Consider the following 20,848-nt stretch of genomic DNA (forward strand, 5'->3'; position numbering starts at 1 on the left):
AGTTAAGAACATTTCGGTATTTGGAAACGACTTCCATTCCCATTGTGTTCGTATCACTGAGGTCCTACTGAAGTTCTACTGATCCTCCAATCAACTAAAATGGAAGCCTCATCTCCTTGAAATAAATGTTGAAAGTGTCGCTTAAAGAGACAACAGAACATATCGACAAGCAAATGTCACGTGCAACCGGAGGGGGGGGGGGGGACTCCAGACCACCTTTTACTCCACATACAAAGCTCGCTCTCCATTTGGCAAATCTGACCACAATTCTGCCCAGATTCCTGCTTATAAGCAATACGGAAGTGACGCATATTCTACCCTACAGGACTATTTTGCTAACACAGACTGGAATATGTTCCGGGATTCATCCAATGGCATTGAGGAGTGTACCACCTCAGTCACCGGCTTCATCAATAAGTGCATCGATGACGTCATCCCCACAGTGACCGTATGTACATTTCCCAACCAGAAGCCAAGGATTACAGGCAACGTTTGCACCGGGCTAACGGCTAGAGCTGCTGCTTTCAAGGAGTGGGACACGAATCCGGACGCTTATTAGAAATCCCTCTATGCCCTCAGACGAACCATCAAACAGGCAAAGCATCAATACAGGACTAAGATTGAATCCTACTACACCGGCTTTGACGCTCGTCGGATGTGGAAGGGCTTGAGAACTATTATGGACTACAAAGGGAAACCCAGCCGTGTGTTGCCCAGTAACGAGAGCCTACCAGATGAGCTAAATGCCTTTTTATGCTCGCTTTGAGGCAAGCAACACTGAAGCATGCATGAGAGCACCAGCTGTTCCAGACAACTGTGTTATCACGCTCTCTGTAGCCAGACTTTTAAACAGGTCAACATTCACAAAGCCGTGGGACCAGATGGATTACCAGAACGTGTACTCAAAGCATGCATGGACCAACTGGCCAGTGTCTTCACTGACATTTTCAACCTCTCCCTGGCCTGTAATTCCTACATGTTTCAAACAGACCAATCAATCAAATGTATTTATAAAGCCCTTTTTACAAAGTGCTGTACGGAAACCCAGCCTAAAACCCCAAACAGCAAGCAATGCAGATGTAGAAGCACGGTGGCTAGGAAAAACTCCCTAGAAAGGCCGGAACCTAGGAAGAAACCTAGAGAGGAACCAGGCTACGAGTTGTGGCCAGTCCTCTTCTGGCTGTGCTGGGTAGAGATTATAACAGTACATGGCCAAGATGTTCATAGATGACCAGCAGATGATAATAATAATTAGTGGTTGTAGATGGTGTAACAGGTCAGCACCTCAGGAGTAAATGTCAGTTGGCTTTTCATAGCCGATCATTCAGAGTTAGAGACAGTAGGTGCGGTAGAGAGAGAGAGTCCAAAACACCGCAGGCAGAACAGTTGAAACTGGAGCAGTAGCACAACCAGGTGGACTGGGGTCACCAAGGAGTCATCAGGCCAGGTAGTCCTGAGGCATGGTCCTCGGGCTTAGGTCCTGAGAGAGGGAGAGCTTAAATTCACACAGGACACCGGGTAAGACAGGTGAAATACTCCAGATATAACAGACTGACCCTAACCCCCCCCCCGGACACATAAATTATTGCAGCATAAATACTCAAGGCTGAGACAGGAGGGGTCGGGAGACACTGTGGCCCTGTCCGACATTACCCCCGGACAGGGCCAAACAGGCAGGATATAACTCCACCCCCTTTGCCAAACCACAGCCCCCACACCACTAGAGGGATATCTTCAACCACCAACTTACTACCCTGAGACAAGGCGTAGTAAAGCCCACAAAGATCTCCCCCATGGCACGAACCCAAGGGAGGCGCCAACCCGGACAGGAAGATCACGTCAGTGACTCAACCCACTCAAGTGACGCACCCCTCTTAGGGACGGCATGGAAGAGCACCAGTAAGCCAGTGATTCAGCCCCCGTAATAGGGTTAGAGGCAGAGAATCCCAGTGGAGAGAGGGGAACCGGCCAGGCAGAAACAGCAAGGGAGGTTCGCAGCTCCAGTGCCTTTCTGTTCACCTTCACACCCCTGGGCCAGACTACACTCAATCATAGTACCTACTGAAGAGATGAGTCTTCAATAAAGACTTAAAGGTTGAGACCGAGTCTGCGTCTCTCACATGGATAGGCAGACCATTCCATATAAATGGAGGTTATAGGAGAAACCCCTGTCTCCAGCTGTTTGTCTAGAAATTCTGGGGACAGTAAGGAGCCCTGCGTCTTGTGACCGTAGTGTACGTGTAGGAATGTACGGCAGGACCAATTCGGAAAGATGGGTAGGAGCAAGCCCATGTAATGCTTTGTAGGTTAGCAGTAAAACCTTGAAATCAGCCTTAGCCTTAACAGGAAGCCAGTCTAGAGAGGCTAGCACTGGAAAAATATGATCACATTTTTTGGTTCTAGTCAAGATTCTAGCAACTGTGTTTAGCACTAACTGAAGTTTGAGTGCTTTATCCAGGTAGCCAGAAAGTAGAGCATTGCAGTTATCTAATCTAGAAGTGACAAAAGCATGGATACATTTTTCTGAATTTTTGGACAGGAAGTTAATGATTTTTGCAATGTTACAAAGATGGAAAATAGCTGTCCTTGAAATATTCTTGATACGTTCGTCAAAAGAGATCAGGGTCCAGAATAACGCCGAGGTCCTGCACAGTATTTTATTTGAGACGATTGTACAACCATCAAGATTAATTGTCAGATCCAACAGAAGATCTCTTTGTTTCTTGGGACCTAGAACTAGCATCTCTGTTTTGTCTGAGTTTAAAAGTAAAAGATTTGACGCCATCCACTTCCTTATGTCTGAAATACAGGCTTCCTGGGAGGGTAATTTTGTGGCTTCACCATGTTTCATCGAAATGTACAGCAGTATATCGTCCGCATAGCAGTGAAAGTGAACATTATGTTTCTGAATGACATCACCAACGGGTAAAATATATTGTGAAAACAGTGGTCCTAAAACAGAACCTTGAGGAACACCAACATTTACAGTTGATTTGTCAGAGGACAAACCATCCACAGAGTCAAACTGATATCTTTCCGACAGATAAGATCTAAACCAGGCCAGAACTTGTCCGTGCAGAACAATTTGGGTTTCCAATCTCTCCAAAAGAATGTGGTGGTCGACGGTATCAAAAGCAGCAGTAAGGTCTAGGAGCACGAGGACAGATGCAGAGCCTTGGTCTGATGCCTTACCACCTTCACGAGTGCATCTCAGCGCTATGATAGGGTCTAAAACCAGACTGAAGCGTTTCGTGTACATTGTTTGTCTTCAGGAGGGCAGTGAGTTTCTGCGCAACAGCTTTTACATTTTTTTTTTGAGGAATTGGAGATTCGATAGGCCAATTTTTATATATATAAATCTCCAATTCCTCAAAAAAAATGTGTGTATATATATATATAATTTATTTTTATTATAAAAAAAAAATCTGGGTCTAGGTTTGGCTTTTTCAAGAGAGATTTTATTACTGCCACTTTTGGTGAGTTTGGTACACATCCGGTGGATAGGGAGCCATTGTCCCTGTGCCCAATAAAGCGAAGGTAACCTGCCTAAATTATTACCGCCCCGTAACACTCACGTTGGTAGCCATGAAGTGCTTTGAAAGGCTGGTCATGGCTCACATCAACACCATCATGCCAGAAACCCTAGACCCACTCCAATTCGCATACCGCCCCTACAGATCCACAGATGATGCAATCGCACTCCACACTGCCCTTTCCCACCTGGACAAAAGGAACACTACCCTCTGTAGCACCTTACGGTCAGATGCAGAGCAGTTGCCATACCAGGCGGTGATGCAACCGGTCAGGATGCTTTCGATGGTGCAGCTGTAGAACTTTTTGAGGATCTGGGGACCCATGCCATATCTTTTCAGTCTCCTGAGGGGGAAAAGGTTTTGTCGTGCCCTCTTCATTATATCCAGGGCCTAATATAGTAGGCGGTGTCCGAGGAAGGCCCAAAGTCATAAACTGTTCTCTCTGCTACCGCACGGCAAGCGTTACCGGAGTGCAAAGTCTAGGACCAAAAGGCTCCTTAACAGCTTCTACTTCCAAGCCATACGACTGCTGAACAACTAAACTATGTAAGGTTGCACAGTATTCGGTGCAAGTGACAAATAAAATTTGATTTGAAATAACACCCCCTCAACTCTAACAACACGACGAGCCAAACCGTAAGACCACGTAACACCTAGCAATGGCCGCTTTTCATGTTATCCTACAAACATTCTACGGAGCAACCAGCTTTAAAAGACGTTTCTCAGCACTATATCAACATGTCCTAAAAACTGACATCTCTGATCTTTTCGGGCCTGAATAAATCTCTGAGACCTTTTAACATCTCCATACTATACACATACCATGTTGTCTTGTTTAATGAAGTCGGGTATAATTTAAAGTGTCTTATATTGTCCACCTATAGGCCGTAGTCGGGGGTCGAACCTTCGTAGTGTTGGCTGAATGTGCCCCAGTGTGAGTGCTGGGGAGGCTGAAATGTCAAGCAGTGTTTTCAAAGCTTCCAGTATATATGGTGGAGAGAAGGGAGCACACATGGGAGTACGTAACATTCCTGAACCAGCTTCACAGAGAGGAGAGATGGAGCGAGGAAGATGTGGAGAGAACGAGATGACAAATATTGATAGAAGAGAGGAGTGAGTAAGGGGACAGATAAAAGAGAGCGTGAGAAATGACAAGAAGGAGAGTCTCTCTAAGCGTCCAACAGAGTTCAATGCGGCAGAGCTGCGTGATTTATTGGGACATACGTCTGCAACTTGAGAACAGCCAATGAAATGAGGTTTGTAAATGTGAAATAAATAATGGCCCATCAGACTATTGAGGCTACACGGCTGTGGACTATGAATTGAGCTTTATGGAAAGCGGAGGGTAGAGCTACGCAATGGAAAAGAACAAGGACAGAGGGGGAATGGAGAAGTGGAAGAGATAGTTTAGATGTAGAAAGGAGTGCAAGGTGGAAAAGGAGAGGAATGGAAGAACTGGGGACAAAGGAAGAATGAGAGAAAAAGGAGACCGACACAGAAAGAGTATGAACACGAGAGGGAAAGGAGACAGACGGAGTGGACAGCAGACAGGTGGTCTGAAGGACGGAGGCAAGCCTCCCATGTCCTTGTGAAAAGAAGAGAGCTATATTCCTCCTCCAGACCAACCTAATAACCATTCTAAAGTCACGTCCTTCAACGATTTATTAGCTCAATCTCGCCTCGGTGTTGTGAAACAGTCAAGGAGAGAACCCAATACAAATGTGTTATGACAGACAGACGTATTGGCGTGTGAATATGATATATATATATATAATGTAAATATGGTTATGTAAGCTAGCTCACCACAGGAATGTACTTGGAACTCTTATCGTCTCCTTTTATTTATCCTCACCAATCATCCCTTCATTCTTCTGTCACAGTTATGTTTGGCTGGATATATACCTAGCTCCAGTCCTGTAATATTGGTTGCTTTATGAAGTAGAGTTTATCATGTCTTTGTACAGCTGTGAGTGGTTTACAGTTATGTGTTTGTATATTTGTAAAGGGAGTGTATGTTTGTGTTCAGTGTATGAGAGGTGTATGTGTGTATGTGGTGTGTGGGAACAAAATATGAGAAAGGTGTGTGTTGTGCCTAGTAATATGAGGAACATAATCACCTCTCTTCAGCACCCTCAGCCATTGTCTCTGCGGTGCCATCTTGGAATCCAATGAACAAGGGAAAAGAGAGAGAGAAAAGAAAGGGGATTTTCCTATTGTTCTGTCACCTGGTCCCTGACCCCTCAGTCTGACCCTTATCTGTGTTTCCAGCCCAATCAGTGGCCAGTGCTCCATTAGTACCACAACCACAGGGGGCCTAGCCAGGGCTAATCCCCTCTCTGACTCTCTCACACACACACACACACGAGAGGCTGTGAATGAACGACCTCTACCAAGACAGGGTGCACTGATCTTGGGTTAAGGTGCTCGCATGCTCCCCATCCAAAACAGTTCGGAACGGTTTGTCCATATCTTATGGCAACACCAGCTGTTCGTGCGCACATTTTTTTTTTTTCTCGAGTCAAGCTAAAGTTCGGAACCCTACGTCCATGCCTCTTCGTTGGTGATTGATCAACAGTAAGGATTCCTCAATGAAGTCGTTTGTCATTCAACGATAGATGCCTTGTTTCATGCATATGTTTTCACTTGAGAAATACTGCACCAAACATCCTAGTTAGTAAAATTGCGCAACTAAGATCTCCTCTGTTAAAAAAAATAAAAAATAAAAATCCAAATGATTGACAGATTTATTGACTTACCTTAGATTAATTCTGGCTACTATTGCTGCTTTTTTTTTCAAGCGAAGGTGGGAGGTATGCGAGCACACTCGTTTGGTTCGCCTAGCCGAGTTTGGCTAGGCGCCAGCTGAACCGAAACATGCGGAAGCCTTTAGAGAGACCGGTGCACCATCCAGCCAGGGAGAGAGCTCCAGAGAGCCCCAGGCTAGTGATCCAAAGCTCCAGGAATCCGTGGCATTTCGCAGACCCAGGCGAAGAGTCCTTTGGGGGAATAAATGGGAATGTGTTAAGGTCAACATTTATCCCCATGTGCCCTGTATGTACGCTGGAGAGAAACACACACAGTTCTGTAACCTAGTGAGTAGATGCATTGGTTTATACTGAAGAGATTTGAGGGATTCTTCATGGATATTGTTGTTTTGGTGGTTGTCTTTGTCCAGTCATATAACTGGTACACAACTACCACATTTATTTTCTAAATGTCTTCATGTAAATTTGATTTGTTTGACTTTGATCTATTTGCGGGCTGGAATTGATTACAATTATTCACTCTCTTTTTAAGGCCCACTTTTTTGTGAATTTAATCTTGCTTATTGACAACGTTTGGCATGTTCGTGGTTCAGAGACATAATGCAATTTACAGTAGGCCTAGCCCCTATATCAGTGTGAATGCTATGTTTAACAATACATTTCCATATTGAAACCATGCATTTAGGCTTCTTACAATGAGAACTACAAACATGTTCAACATATTTACCAAAAGATGGGCAAGGCCTACATACGTTTTATTATTTTGTTTCTTAGGCTATTCAACAAACTAGGCTATAACGGACTAACATTTAAATTGGAGTTGACGACACAGTACATAAGACTGTCAACACAACTTAAAGCAACCACATACACTGAGTGTACCAAACATTTGGAACACCTGCTCTTTCCATGACATAGACTGACCAGGTGAATCCAGGTGAAAGCTATGATCCCTTATTGATGTCACTTGTTGAATCCACTTCAATCAGTGTAGATGAAGGGGAGGAGACAAGTTAAAGAAGGATTTTTAAGCCTTGAGGCAATTGAGACATGGATTGGGAATGTGTGCCATTCAGAGGGTGAATGGGCAAGACAAAAGATTTGTGGCTTTGAACGGGGTATGGTCGTAGGTGCGAGGCACACCGGTTTGCGTGTGTCAAAAACTGCAACGCCGCTGGGTTTTTCACGCTCAACTGTATCAAGAATAGTCCACCAGCATCCCTGTGGAATATTGTCAGCACCTTGTAGAGTCCATGCCCCAGTGAATCGAGGCTGTTCTAACTGCAAAAGGGGGTGCAACTCAAAATTAGGAAGGTATTCCTAATGTTTTGTGCACTCAGTGTATTACGCTATGGAGCACATTCTGATTGGCCAGTGAGGGATCAAGCCTCGACACACCTAAAACGTGTTTATTCAAAACCTAGCGCTTTTGCTCCACTGCTAGCTACTGCGCCCATAATTCCGGTTATGAAAATAGCAAAAAAATTTGACACACCTCTGAATCTATAGCTCTAAGATTTACCATTGCTTTAGGTTTGTTAAAACAGAGCCCCTAGTGTTATTTCTGTCTATTTCAATATCACACTGACTATCAGTGTAGGTCGTCATTGTAAATAAGAATTTGTTCTTAATGGACTTGCCTAGTTAAATAAAGGTTACTTTTTAAACAATAAAAATCAATAATCTCATACTGAATTTGAGATTAAGTATTTTGCAAGTGACCAGTTTCTTTGCTCTCTTTATCGGCCATCTTGTTTCAGCGGCCTGTCTTAATAAAGACAAACTTGAGCTACAGTAAACACTTTTCTTTTTCTCTACAGGGCTGCATCTCAATAGTTTTAAAGTGGCTTCATCTCCTCGCCTCTTTTCCTTCATCTGCACTGATGTGAAAGAGCTGAACAGGTGAACACTATATCCCGGTAGGCATCCTTTATTGTATATCGCTGTACAATCCTGTGTTATCTGATTGGATTTCATTGGAGAAAAAAGATGACCCCCACACACACAATATTACCTCTTCACTTTGTTTGTGTTTATTTATATGTTATGGTCGGATACCTTTTTCAAAACATTATCTCAGTCCATGGGAGGTGAAGAAGTCGAGGATAGGAAGCCATTGTAGACCATCTAGATGCATCCCTTGTCTTTTCCCTGGGTTGTATTGATTAGGCACCAAACGAAAGAAAACGGACTGAAGCAGGGAGGGACTACCTCAACTTTTCCAATAAGAAACGCTCATTTCATTGTCTGTTGTGCAACAGTGTGCCCTAATGAATACGACCCAGTCCTCATCTCTCAACAGCCTACGGCAGGTAGTAACCACTGTTTCTGCTGCTACAGTGGCTCTGGCCCCCTACTATTTTACGGCATCATTTTCACCCCTGGGAGTTTATGCACTGCTGCTCGCTGGGCACAGTAAGCACCCCACACCCTGTGATTTATGTTTACGTTATGGAAAAGTGACGTTTGGGCACAACAACACAAAGGGGCTTTTTGTTAACAGGTGTGTTTTACACACGCATCATTCAGTGTGGGGGGCCTAGACAGCGGTCACTCTCTCTCGCTATATCAAAATCAAATCAAAGTTTATTGGTCGCGTACACAGTTTAACAGATGTTATAGCAGGTGCTGCGAAATGCTTATTACATGGCAAAATGAAGAATTGCAGGAATTTTGTCACTTTAATCATGTTACATACTGTTTTACCCACTTTATATGTTTATACTGTGTTCTAGTCATTTATATAACTACTGTTGAACACACATTTTCCATTCATATACTGTCTGTACACACCATTTGTGTGTATGTGTATATATACATATACATACACACACACACACACACACACACACACACACACACACACACACACACACACACACACACACACACACAGTGCCTTCAGAAAGTATTCACACCCCTTGACTTTTTTCAAATGTGGTACAGCCTGAATTTAAAATTGATTAAATTTAGATTTTGTGGGGCCTCCCGAATGGTGCAGTGGTCTAAGGCACTGTATTGCAGTGCTTGAGGCGTCACTACAGACCCGGGTTTAATTCTGGGCTGTGTCGCAGCTGGCCGTGACTGGGAGACCCATGAAGCGGCGCACAATTGGCCCAGCAACGTCCGGGTTAGGGGAGGGTTTGGCCGGCCAGGATGTCCTTGTCCCATCGCGCTCTTGCGACTCCTGTGGCGGGCCGGGCGCATGCACGCTGACACGGTCGCCAGTTGTACGGTGTTTCCACCGACACACTGGTGCGGCTGGCTTCCGGGTTATGCGAGCCGTGTGTCAAGATGCAGTGCGGCTTGGCAGGGTTGTGTTTTGGAGGACGCATGGCTCGCAACCTTCGCCTCTCCCGAGTCCGTAATGGAGTTATAGCGATGGGACAAGACTGTAACTACCAATTGGAAATCACAAAATTCGGGAGAAAAAGGGGCAAAAAGTAATTGACACTGGCCTACACACAATACCCCATAATGTCAAAGTGGAATTATTGTTATTTAGTTTTTACTACAAATTAATAAAAAATGAAAAGCTGAATTATCTTGAGTCAAGTATTCTCTTAACTTCAGGAGTAAAAATGTGCTCATCAAATCACATTTTATTGGTTGAGTACACAGAATTTGCAGAGGTTATCGCAGGTGCAGCAAAATGCTTATGTTTCTAGCTCCAACAGTGCAGTAATACCTAACAGTACAAAACAATACACATGAATACCAAAAATAAAAAATAAAGGAATTAAGAAATATCAGAACGAGCAATGTCAGAGTCTGGAATATAAATACATATGTACAATGCCTTCAGAAAGTATTCACACACCTTGACTTTTTCCACATTTTGTGGTTACAAAGTGGGATTAAAATACTCGGAAATGTCAAAGTGTAAGAAAAATTATAACATGTTTAAAACATTTTTGAAAAATAAAACACATTTCTTGATTTAGATGAGTATTCAACCCCCCGAGTCAATAAATGTTCGAATTTGACAGCGATTACAGCTGTGACTCTTTCTGGGTAAGTTTCTAAGAGATTTCTACACCTGGATTGTGCAACATTTGCCCATTTATTCTTTTCAAAATTCTTCAAGCTCTGTGAAATTGGTTGTTGATCACTGCTAGGCTACCATTTTCAGGTCATGCCATAGATTTTCATGCAGATTTAAGTCAGCTGTAACTTGGCTACTCAGGAACATTCACTGTCTTCATGGTAAGCAACTCCAGTGTAGATTTTCCCTTGTGTTTTATTGTCCTGCTTAAAGGTGAATTCATCTCCCAGTGTCTGGTGGAAAGCAGACTGAACCAGGTCTTCCCTCCTAGGATTTTGCCTGTCCTTAGCTTCATTCCGTTTCTCTTTTATCCTGGGAAAACTCCCCAGTTCCAAGCATACCCATAACATGATGCAGCCACTACTATGCTTGACAATATGGAGAGTGATACTCAATGTGTTGTATTGGATTTGGAAATTATAACAACGCATCCATGCCTGATGAAGACCTAAGGGTCGAAACAAAATCACATGTGAGCATGAGCAGCAATGTGCAGCATTTTTATTTGCCATGAATTCACCTACAACTCCAGCACCAGCAAAAAGTACCTGGATGTGTGTATGTTCTTCAGCTTTCATATTCGATTTACCCCAAACGTAACATAACACTTTGTATTCAGGCCTAAACGTTAATTGCTTTGCCACATTTTTTGCAGTATTACTTTAGTGCCTTGTTGCAAACAGGATGCATGTTTTGGAGTATTTTTTTTCTATACAAGCTTCCTTCTTTTCACTCTGCCAATTAGGCTAGTATTGTGGAGTAACTACAAAGTTCTTGATCCATCCTCAGTTTTCTCCTATCACAGCCATTAAACTCTGTTTTAAAGTGACCATTGGTCTCATGGTGAAATCGCTGAGGGGTTTCTTTCCTCTCCAGCAACTGAGTTAGGAAGGACGCCTGTATCTTTGTAGTGACTGGGTATATTGATACACCATCCAAAGTTTAAGTAATAACTTCACCATGCTCAAAGGGATATTCAATGTAGAATTTAAAATGTTTACCCATCTTCCAATAGATGCCCTTCTTTGAGAGGCATTGGAAAACTTCCCTGGTTTTTGTGGTTGAATCTGTGTTTGAAATTCACTGCTCGACTAAGGGACCTTTACAATTATCTTTATGTGTGGGGTAGAGAGACGAGGTAGTCATTCAAACATCCTGTTAAACACTATTGTTGTACACTGTATGTGTGCTGGGTTGGTTGGTGTGTGCGTCCGTCCGTGGGTGTTAAATTAGACATTTCTGTAATTTCATTTTCAGTAAATCTAGCAAAAATGTCTAAACATGTTTTCACGTCGTCATTATGGGGTGTTGTGTGTGTGTAGATGGGTGAGATAAAAAAAAAAAAATTGAATCAATTTTGAATTCAGGCTGTAACACAACAAAATGTGGATTAAGTCAAGGGGTATGAGTATTTTCTGAAGGCACTATATATTTATATTCCGGACTCTTGACCTTTGTTCGTTCTGATATTGCTCTTTCCGATATGTTTAAATTTCTTGTTCTTCCAAAAAAGTGGATTGTGCGTATTGTTATTATATTGCTGCACCGTTGTAGCTAGAAACGTAAGCATTAACGCTGCACCTGCGTTAACATCTGCACAACTTTGTACGTGACCAATAAACTTTTGATTTGATTATGAAAAGACTTCTGTACAACACAACCCTGAAAAGAGGATTAGTCCATTGGTTTTTCCAAAGGGGGGTGGGTTGGTCCACGGTTGGTCGAAAATGTATGGACCAGTTGTTCAGTGGTTCAGAACTGCTTCTCTGTCTGTGTGTGCATGTAATCCTTTAGCATAGCTCCTTTACAGCCCGCCTTGTTCCAAGCAAATCCAAGCGTGTCAAAGTATATTTGAGTCACATGAAAATGGGTTGAAGGACCCTCAGTAAACTAATTCCCCTAATCACGCTTTGTAGCCAATTGTTATGAAGTGGAATGCGCCAACGTCACATTTGGTATTACTGGCGTGAAAAAAGACAATGAATAGACTGAATAATCGCTAATGCTAATGGTAGCCTTTTGATAGGATTGGGCGGTATCCAGATTACCGTGCCTTCCCGCGATATACAATTTTACCCCTATAGCACATAAGGGTCACTTTTTTTTTTTAATTGTATTTTTATGGTGGGAAAAAAGCCCCCAAAATCTACACTTACCAGAATGCCAACAAAATACTAAAGAATCCCAATTAAGGATGGTAAGGATGGTAATGCTGACGAGCGCAGTCAAACATTTACTACTAAGACAGACAACCCAGCTCATAAAGCGCTGCAAGTATCTCAAAACGCAGTTTGCAGCACACACAAAACAGCTGTTTTCGGAAACTAGTAGTGGTAAACTTTCGATCCGTTATCTATTACCTAGTGCACAAGTTGACTGCAGGTATTTATTTAAATAGTATAAATATTCAAATTTCTTAAACTGTGTTTACGGTATTGGAAAATCATACCGAGGTTATTTTGAAATACCCTGGTATACGGTATACTGCCCACCCCTACCTTTGAATGCTAACGTGCTAAATATGGACACCACTTTGGCTTAAGCATGAAAGCGTAGGGGAGTAAATGTTAACCCAGCAGCTCTTTAGTTAGTGGTGCCCTCTAACATATTGTGTACTGTAATATCTCTGGCCCGTGCTTTCTTTTGCTCCTTCACTGTCAGTTTGTTATTCTGTCTGTTCCATGTTTCATTTCCTGGTCTTCTGAGTCATGAGAGGGGGAGAGCATCTGGGACTTGTGTTGGTGTGTTGATCCACAGTTTGACTTAGTGTGTGTGTGTGCCTGTAATTCATCACCTTGGACTGTATGTTCTTTGGTGTGGCATAACAGAGTGTGTAATGTTTGCCTTAAGGGCTGGATCATGCATATTATTGTGTGTGTGTGTGTGTGTGTGTGTGTGTGCCCCCTAGTGGTCTTTGGTGGTCTCTGACTGTAATGCTACAGTCTGGAAATACCTAACCTCACCTGTTAAACCGTCACTGACTTCGCAGACTGATTGTTATAGATCAACTGTGGCGACTAAGAGGAGCTAGTAAAATCTCTTCAGAAGCTCTTCAAAACCTATTACATTTCAACAAAATTATAGACCTTAACCACGCTGTGCTGGCTCGGCTATTTTCTTTTCACATTGTCCTCTCCAGCACGCTTCCAGTAGCTATAGTGGATGTATAACCAGGCCAGCCAGTGTGAATCGGGCACTATAGTATTTTGTTAACTGAGATATTAGAAATTGAATTACTTGGCTCTCTCTCTTTATTAATCAGATTTTTCAGTCTCTTTTCTCAGCCCCTCTCGTGAGTCACTCCTCTGGCCATTCTTGTCCTCCTCTGGCTTGTTGTTGTCCCCTTTCCCAGACGTTATAAATAACTGCTTGTTTTTCCTGCTGTGTCAGAGGCAGAGCTGTTGCCTGCCCCGTGCTGCTGCTGGAGAGAGAAGGAAAAGTATTTGTGTTTCTTTCCAGGGCTGTCCCTCATTCACTCCATTTCCCAGTCCCCATCCCACACTCCGCAGCTGGCCTGGTGCTCTGGCGCTCTCCCTGTCTGTCTGGTGCTCTCACTCTTCCTCTCTCGCTCACTCACACACCCACTTAGCAGTACTCATACTCTCACCCAGGTTTCTCTCACTCACTCTCCTGTTTTCAGTATGATGATTGATATTTTTATATAGCCTACTCTTAAACGTACACCTTTACACCCCTTGTAGTGCTGGTCTGGGATGAGGTCTCCCCTCTTATTAAATATGATCGGAAAGGCTAAACTGATCTTGGATCAGCACTACTCTGAGACGTTTGATGAATAGGGGCAGGAGAGCAATGCATACCTCCCTTCCTCCATAGTGTCCCAGTTGGTTAATAAGCCATCAAAGGAAGGAATGTGTGTGTGTGTGTGTGTGTGTGTGCTCCTTGTCTGCTGAGGTCCATTCTCATAGGGGTTGATTCATGCATACTGTATGTATACAGAGTTCTGAGAGCTTTGCTCCGTCATTTACTTACTGCATCAAACACACAGTACTTTGACATGATGAAGATCTCCGATCAATCCAAGTTAGTAGTCAAGGACCTAGATGAAACGCAACCCTCGGAAAAAACCCTGAGCCAGCATTAATGCCAAGACTGGAGAGGAGTGTGTGCGATCTGCGATGGGTTGTGTGTGTGTGTGATGGGTCGGTTGGTGTTTGTGTGTGCATCCATGGGTGTTAAGTTACCTGGTTTGGTACAGTTTGTGCGATCTGTGTTATAGATAGATGGATAGATGGATGGATGGATGGATGCGCATCAATCTTGTGTGTGCAGTGGGTTCAGTTGAATGGAGTAGGCCTACAGGAGGCCTTTCAAGCGGTGTGTGCGTGGACAACAGGCGGTCTCACAAAGAGCTCTCTCTCATCACACCGCCCCACAAAGCCTTTCAACCATCATCAAAGAGTATCTCCCCGTGAATCTCAAAATAACTATCAGGCTTCGATTTAATTTATTCAAGGACTCTACACATTCATGAATAAATATGTTTAAATGCACAGGGAGATGGTGGAATGCTAAATAATGCTTGTTGTGTTTGTGTGAAAAGTTATCAGCGTGCATCAAGTTAGGATTTGTCTTCATATTTTCATTTCCATATTCAAGTAGATATTTCTGGTTTAAAAAGTCACACGTTCATAGCCATTGGTTGATTGCTATTTTACTATGTGTACTGTACATAAGCTCCATAGGACTAGTAAGCGTAATGGCAATAATTTTTTCCCCTTTTGTTGATGTAAAGAATACCATTTCAAGCCAAGCTGTGGTTGGTGTTGTCGCTATATTCCTGAAAAATTATTAGAATACCCTGCATTTAGGGCCAAACTAATGTTAGCATGACGCATTAGCCGCTAACTGCTAAACGTTAGCCTCCACTTATAGCTGGTACTTGGTCTCTTCCGTAGTTGGTCATATTGCTACAGTGGCTGGTATGTTCTGTTGTGATGAAAATGACCAGAGAAAAAAAATGTACTAACTTTTTCCAGCTTCTCCCCCCATGTCAGCGACGGTAGCACATTCTTTCCGAGAATGTGCACATATTTCTCCCTCCCATAATCGGCATGTAAAAACCCAAGCTGTAATTTCACTCCGAAAGCATTTGCTCCATGAAAACACAAACATATGAATAAACACACACACTGTATTTTTGGGATTCTTTCACTCTGTTCATCCTGGAAGAATACAATAGTCCTACCCAGTAGACTTTGTCCTGGATCTGTGTGTCATAATGCCTCTGCATGTTGGGACTAGAAATCACCTTACTGTAACTCACCACACTCTGAGACACATGAGTTGATATGGTATTACTGTATAGGCCATAAACAGGAATTTATCAATGGGTAATCTGTTGAGGTGTCTGACGAGTGATCTCTTGTACTGATGATTGTGTGCCCTCTGCAGAACAGGCCTATTGGTGAGATGTTTACAAAGGCTGTCTAGCTCAGGTGTGTGTGTGTTACTGTGGAAATTCCCCTGCCTGGTCCAAGCACGTCCTGCGAACTGTGTGTGTGCGTGCATGTGTACTGCTGACACAGTGGTACACCCCCCCCCCCCTACTCCTGTTGGGGAGTGGTAGGCTACTCATAGTAATCACCAGCAAACTGGTACAGTGTGTCCGTCCACAAGCTACTTGCCAGAGCAAAAGATGGCCAACATGTTTTATGTATTGTTCCAGTAGTGGTATATCAACCCACCTAGCCTCTCACACGCAGACCTGAGTCATGTTCATTAGACACCAAAAGGAAGAAAACCGACTGAAACGGTAAGGGATTACTTGAACTTGTCCAATAACCCTTTAACCCTATTCACAACTGGCTGGTAGAGCATATTTTGACAATGGATTTAGAAGTGGATATGAAAAAAAATCTTCACATGAGCTTTATCGGTCAACTCCCCCAGCCATCCTGCATTAATTAGCATAATATGTATCCTTTAGGGTTGCTGCAAAAAAGTGTTGTGGCACTAACTTTGCCCACTCAGTGGGCTTTAAAGAAAACTCAAAATCGGTGACCAAAGATATGGGATAAAAGGCAGGAATTAAGTTGGTGAGGGATTAAAATTGCACCATTCCTGTTAGTAGAGACCTTGAAGAGTAGGAATATGAAATAAATAGTTAAAAAGCTAAAAAGCATGTATTTTAAAAGAAAATATTTAAAAAATTGTATTATTGTAGGTCTGCTTCAATCACCATTTCTACCTATAAAATTGAATGAAGCAGACCTACAGTAATATTTTAGATGAGTAAAATTGCTAAGCAAATGTCCATTCTACTATGGCAGTGGTTCCCAAACTTTTTATAGTCATGTGCCCCTTCAAACATTCAACCTCCAGCTGTGTACCCCCTCTAGCAGCAGGGTCAGCGCACTCTCACATGTTGTTCTTTGCTATCATTGTAAGCCTGCCACACACACTATACAATACATTTATTAAACATAAGAATGATTGTGAATTTTTGTCACAATCCGGCTCTTGGGGAAGTGACAAAGAGCTTTTATAGGACCAGGGCACAAATAATAATATTATGATAATAATCAATAATTTTGCTCTTTATTTAACCATCTTACATTTAAAACCTTATTTGTTAATTGAAAATTGTGAATAACTCAGCACAGGTTAATGAGAAGGGTGTGCTTGGAAGGATGCACATAACTCTGCAATGTTGGGTTGTATTGGAGAGAGTCTCCGTCTTAAATCATTTCCCACACAGTCTGTGCCTGTATTTAGTTTTCATGCTAGTGAGGGCTGAGTATCCACTCTCACATAGGTACGTGGTTGCAAAGGGCATCAGTGTCTTAACAGCACGATTTGCCAAGGCAGGATACTCTGAGCGTAGCCCAATCCAGAAATCTGGCAGTGGCTTCTAATTTAAATTACATTTTCACAGAACCACTTGTTGCAATTTTGATGAGGTTCTCTTGTACAGATATCCGTAAGTAGACTGGAGGCATGGCATCAAAGGGATAACGAATCCAGTTTGTGTAATCTGTTTCGGGAAAGTACCCGCGTAATTGTGCACCAAACTTACTCAGGTGCTTCACTATATCACATTTGACATTGTCTGTAAGCTTGTTCATTTGCACAAAAAAAATCATACAATGATGGAAAGACCTGTGTGCTGTCCTTGTTAATGCAGACAGAGAGGAGCTCCAACTTCTTAATCATATCCTCAATTTGAATATTCAATTTCACATTGAATATAGTTGCGGGGAGTCCCTGTAATCCTAGATTCAAATCATTCAGACGAGAAAAAACATCACCCAGATAGGCCATGATAGCGGTCAGACAAGTGAAAATAATGGTGAGTGAAGAAAACTTTAAGCTCGTCTCTCAATTTTGAAAAAACTCTATTTTAAAAGTGTTACATGGTCGCTGCCCATATCATTGCATAGTGCAGAAAATACACGAGAGTTCATGGGCCTTTCTTTAACAAAGTTAACCATTTTCACTGTAGTGTCCAAAACATCTTTCAAGCTGTCAGGTATTCCCTTGGCAGCAAGAGCCTCTCAGTGGATGCTGCAGTGTACCCAAGTGGCGTCGGGAGCAACTGCTTGCACGCACGTTACCACTCCACTATGTCTCCTTGTCATGGCTTTTGCACCATCAGTACAGATACCAACACAACTTGACCACCAAAGTCCATTTAATGTCACAAAGCTGTCCAGTACTTTAAAAATATCCTCTCCTGTTGTCCTGGTTTGCAGAAAAGGATGTCTTCCTTAATTGACCCCCCCCCCATAAACGTAACTGACATATACCAGGAGCTGTGCCAGGCCCGCCACGTCTGTTGACTCATCCAGCTGTAACCCATAGAGTTCACTGGCTTGTATGCGAAGCAGTATTGTTTCAAAACATCTCCTGCCATGTCACTGATGCGTCGTGAAACAGTGTTGTTTGATGAAGTCATTGTCTGTATAGTTGTTTTTTTTTTGCCTTTTCCCCGGCATTGTCTCAACCATATCCGCGGCAGGAGGAAGAATTAAGTCCTCCACAATAGTATGGGGCTTGCCTGTCCTAGCCACTCGGTAGCTCACCATATAAGATGCTTCTAGCCCCTTCTTATAAATGGTATCTGTTGCTTTTATACATGTCTTGCTACTCGAAAGTCGTCTTAATTCTCGCTCAAAAAACTCCCGTGGTTTATTTTTCAAATTGCCATGTTTTGTTTCTAAATGTCTGCGCAAGAGTGAAGATAGTACTTTTGCACGTATAACACACTGTGGCTGAGGAAAGGCACTACTCCCAATATAAGTGAACCCCAAATCAATGTAGTTATCACATTTGCGGCTCTTCGATGGACCAACATCCCTGTCTGTTGTTCGGTGCTTTCCCGGGTAAGGGGGCAGTAGCTCTACTCGATGCATCAGATTCACAACTGTCAGTTTCCATGCTAGCTGGGTTAGCAACAAATGTAGAATTACTGATGCTAGCATTGGATGTGCTCGTGGAAGCAGAACAACTTGTGTTGTCGACAGGCGCAGGTGTAGTACTGCTGGTAGTAGCAGTACTACCAATAGAGCTGGTATGTGTCTCTATGGACGCAGGCCTTACTTTTTTTTTTTTTAACCATTTATCAATTTTCGAGAAAACGGAATGAGCAGCAGCTACGTTTGGCTTCATACGGACCGTTAGTGGAATTCTTGCGAGAGAGTAATGGTTAATGTAATTTGATGTTAACTTCTTGGGGCTATGTGGGACGCTAGCGTGCCACCCGTGGTGCACCCTATCAACAGCAGGTGCATTTCAAGAGCGGCAAATTTGAAACCAAATAAATGTCAAAATTCAAATTTTTCAAACATACAACTATCTTACACCCTTTGAAAGATAAACATCTCCTTAATCTAACCACGTTGTCCGATTTCAAAAAGGTTTTACGGCGAAAGCATAAAGTTAGATTATGTTAGGAGAGTACATTGACAATAGCTGTGTGTAATGTTTTGTCAATTCAAAGACAGGCGTCACCAAAACCATAAAACCAGCTAAAATGATGCACTAACCTTTGACAATCTCCATCAGATGACACTCCTAGGACATTATGTTAGACAATGCATGCATTTTTAGTTCTATCAAGTTCATATTTATATCCAAAAACAGTGTTTTACTATGGCATTGATGTTGAGGAAATCGTTTCCCTCCAATAACCGGCAGTCAAGTCAGCACCACAAATTAAATAATTAAAATTATAAAACATTGGTAAAATATTATATTGTCATTTAAAGAATTATAGATTTACATCTCTTGAACGCAATCAACTTGCCAGATTTAAAAATAACCTTACTGGGAAATCACACTTTGCAATAATCTGAGCGCTGCGCCCAGAAAAATATGCTTTGCTATACAGACAAACGGCCATGTTGGAGAGATCTAAAATCGAAAATACTATGTAAATAATCCATTACCTTTGATTCTCTTCATCAGATGTCACTTCCAGGAATCCCAGGTCCATAACGAATGTAGTTTTGTTCAAAAAAGCTAATCATTTATATCCAAAAAGCTCCGTGTTGTTAGCACATGATCTAAGCCAGCCGGACTTCTCGTCATGAACGAGGGGAAAAAATATATTTACGTTCGTTCAAACATGTCAAACGTTGTATAGCATAAATCATTAGTGCCTTTTTTAACCAGAACATGAATAATATTCAAGGTGGACGAATGCATTCTCTTTTATAACGTATTGGAACGAGGGTACCCAACATGAACTCGCGCGCCAGAGTCTAATCGGCCATCACCGTTCCATGGCTCTTGTTCGGTCAGATATCACAGTAAAAGACTCAAAACACTTTGTAAAGGCTGGTGACATCTAGTGGAAGCAATAGGAAGTGCCAAAATATTAATCAACCCCTGTGTGTTTCAATGGCATAGGCTTAAAGGTAATTCAACACATCAGGTATCCACTTCCTGTCAGAAAATGTCTCAGGGTTTTGCCTGCCAAATGAGTTCTGTTATACTCACAGACACCATTCAAACAGTTTTAGAAACTTTAGGGTGTTTTCTATCCATATATAATAAGTATATGCATATTCTAGTTACTGGGTAGGATTAGTAACCAGATTAAATTGGGTACGTTTTTTTATCCAGCTGTGAAAATACTGCCCCCTAGCCCCAACAGGTTAATTATTTGACTAGGCTACCTGTATTTGACATTGTTGTTATTTCGCTGAACACTAGATGGTTTAATTTTATTTTTGGCGGTGAAACGAGGCAACTCAGAAGAAAAATAATCTAACCCAAATGTATATTATTTTTAAATGTGAATCACATTTTACTTTGGCGTACCCCCAACGGCATTGCGCGACCCCCGTTTGGGAATACCTGTACTATGGCATTGCTGGTACGACCTTTTGACTTCTCAACCGCCTGTTAGAGCTCTGTTACAAAGCAAGCCAATATCATAATAGACTGCGCTAATACCAAACACAACCTAACTGCCATACAAAAGCAGTACCATTCACTAGACTGGAACCTCCAAGACTTCCTTATATGGCACGCTATAAACT

The 20,848-nt window shown here is 42.4% G+C and overlaps 1 protein-coding gene across 6 annotated transcripts in view; it reads left to right on the forward strand.

Moving 5' to 3' along the window:
* Nucleotides 1–20,848, forward strand: part of LOC106565257 (plexin-B1) — a 122,257-nt gene that overhangs the window by 43,660 nt on the left and 57,749 nt on the right. For 3 of the 6 annotated variants that reach the window (XM_082959012.1, XM_082959015.1, XM_082959017.1), the window contains one exon: nucleotides 8,119–8,217. The exons of 2 other annotated variants lie outside the window; for them this stretch is intronic. The gene's annotated coding sequence lies outside the window, so the exon portion shown is untranslated. The remainder of the gene's footprint in view (nucleotides 1–8,118; nucleotides 8,218–20,848) is intronic. One more of the 6 variants, XM_082959014.1, reaches the window with a different exon arrangement.

Source organism: Salmo salar, chromosome 12 (genome assembly GCF_965601325.2).
Source record: "Salmo salar chromosome 12, fSalSal1, whole genome shotgun sequence".
NCBI classification, from domain to species: domain Eukaryota; kingdom Metazoa; phylum Chordata; class Actinopteri; order Salmoniformes; family Salmonidae; genus Salmo; species Salmo salar.